Raw genomic sequence first — 2,319 nt, 5'->3', positions numbered from 1 at the left:
AGACAGCTGAACAGCAACAAGGGCCTTCATTAGAAAAGAGAAAACTCAAATAAGAATTAATTTTGCACATTACAGAGCTTAGAGAACTAAGCCCAAACTTTATAGTAAGAAGAAAATAATAAAGATTAAATCAAAAACAGTGGGAAGATATTAGAAAGACAGAAAATAAAAAACTAAGAGCTAATGTATTTAAATAATAGATAAAATGATAACCATCAGTTGAATCAACTTTCCAAAAAAGAATCAGAGTAAGCCACAAAAAGCAGAAGATTATGCTACAGACATACAAAAGTCTACAGCAGGCTACAACAGTTCTCCATTTAACAGGCTAAGCTCATGGAAATAGCTAACCTGGCAGAAATACACAAACTACTAAAACTAAACAGGAAGAAACAGTGAGTCCCAACAGATCAATAACAAGATTGATTTGGTGATCAAGTCTCAACATCCGTGGCACTATGGCAGAGGAATTGTATGAATTTGAGTCCAGGCTGGGCTACAGATTGAGATCAACAAAACTAAGCTACTTTGTTGAAATCATAAACAGAATGAATAAATCTTCAGCTAGATTTGAAAACAGAAAAAAAAAACCCTCCCAACAAAGAAAGGTCCAGCATCAGAGGGATTCAAGGATGAAGTCTAGCAAATAAACAAAGAAAGAAAAAAGCTCACACTGCTGAAAAACTTTCAAAATACTGCGACGTAGGAAGTGGAAACTCATTTTACAAGACCATTATCCTGATATCAAAGCTAAACCAGAGAAAATCATACACCAAGAACCTTGATAGACATGAATGTTAAAATCCTCAGTAAGGAGCGATAGCGACGCAAGATGGCAGCCACCACAGGCTCAGGAGTAAAAGTCCCTCGAAAATTCCGACTGTAGGAAGAGCTGGAAGAAGGCCAGAAAGGAGTAGGCGATGGCACAGTTACCTGGGGTCTAGAGGACGATGAAGACATGACACTTACAAGATGGACAGGGATGATAATTGGGCCTCCAAGAACAATTTATGAAAACCGAATATACAGCCTTAAAATAGAATGTGGGCCTAAATACCCAGAAGCACCCTCATCTGTAAGATTTGTAACAGAAGTCAATATGAGCGGCATGAGTAGATCAAATGGTGTGGTGGACCCAAGGGCCACAGCAGTGCTGGCAAAGTGGCAGAATTCCCACAGCATCAAAGTCATCCTGCAGGAGCTTCGACGCTTGATGATGTCAAAAGAGAACATGAAGCTGCCACAGCCGCCAGAAGGACAGTGTTACAGCAATTAGTCACCAGGGCCCAGGCCTCCGCTCCCAATCCACCCTAAGTCTTCATTTTCCACAAGAGTGAATTTTCTAGATTCATCTTGTAGACCTCAAAGTCCGGAGAGGCAGCTCCACTGAGACTTCATCCTGAGACACTGTTCTGATACTAATTTCTGTCCATTTGAAATACCTGAGTTGTGCTGTGTAACATCTTCTGTCGAGTGTAACCGCTGGCTGCCTAGTTGAACTTCTGGGATCAAGAAGGTGTGTTGATGAAGATAGAGACAGAGACCCACATTGGAGCACCAGAATGAGCTCCCAAGGTCCCAATGAGGAGCAGAAGGAGGGAGAACATAAGCAAGGAAGTCAGGACCACGAGGGGTGCACTCACCCACTGAGACAGTGGGGCTGATCTATTGGGAGCTCACCAAGGCCAGCTGGACTGGGACTGAAAAAGCATGGGATAAAACCGGACTCTCTGAACATGGCGGACAATGAGGGCTGATGAGAAGCCAAGGACAATGGCACTGGGTTTTGATCCTACTTCATGTTCCGGCTTTGTGGGAGCCTAGCCAGTTTGGATGTTTACCTTCCTAGACCTGGATGGAGGGGGGAGGACCTTGGACCTTCCACAGGGCAGGAAACCTTGACTGCTCTTCAGACTGGAGAGGGAAGGGGAGAGGAGTGGGGGGAGGGGGAGAGGAGTGGGAGGAAGGGGAGGGAAATGGGAGGCTGGGAGGAGGCAGAAATTTTTTTTTTTTTCAAAAAAAAAAGGTGTGTTGAAATCAGTTTCCTTTGAGAGCGGTGGGCACAGCTATCGCAACTGTAAACAGACACATCACACAATGGCCTGGGTCTGCCTTTGCCCGCCCTGCCCTCCTGCCACAGCTGTGTGGTGGCTCTTAGACTAGATGGGAAGGCTTCAGGTAGCAGCCATGGGACTACTGCTGGACTTGGGGTGCTTTGGCTGTACCCCTGCTTCCTTAAGTTTTAAGTGATGCCCCGTCCAAGCCATCGTCTCCCCCATTCCTCCAATCCCGTCCTTGGCCAAGGCTTAGATTGTAACC

At 45.1% G+C, this 2,319-nt stretch overlaps 1 pseudogene; it reads left to right on the top strand.

Annotated features, from left to right (window-relative positions):
- Positions 1–832: 832 nt before the first annotated feature.
- On the top strand, positions 833–1,290 carry LOC121442788 (annotated as a pseudogene).
- The last annotated feature ends 1,029 nt before the right edge of the window (positions 1,291–2,319 follow it).

Source organism: Microtus oregoni, unplaced genomic scaffold (assembly GCF_018167655.1).
Source record: "Microtus oregoni isolate MIOR12 unplaced genomic scaffold, Mior012 000095F_ref0000231, whole genome shotgun sequence".
Lineage (NCBI taxonomy): Eukaryota > Metazoa > Chordata > Mammalia > Rodentia > Cricetidae > Microtus > Microtus oregoni.
The sequence above is the reverse complement of the archived record's forward strand: the minus strand, read 5'-3'. Positions and strand labels throughout refer to the sequence as shown.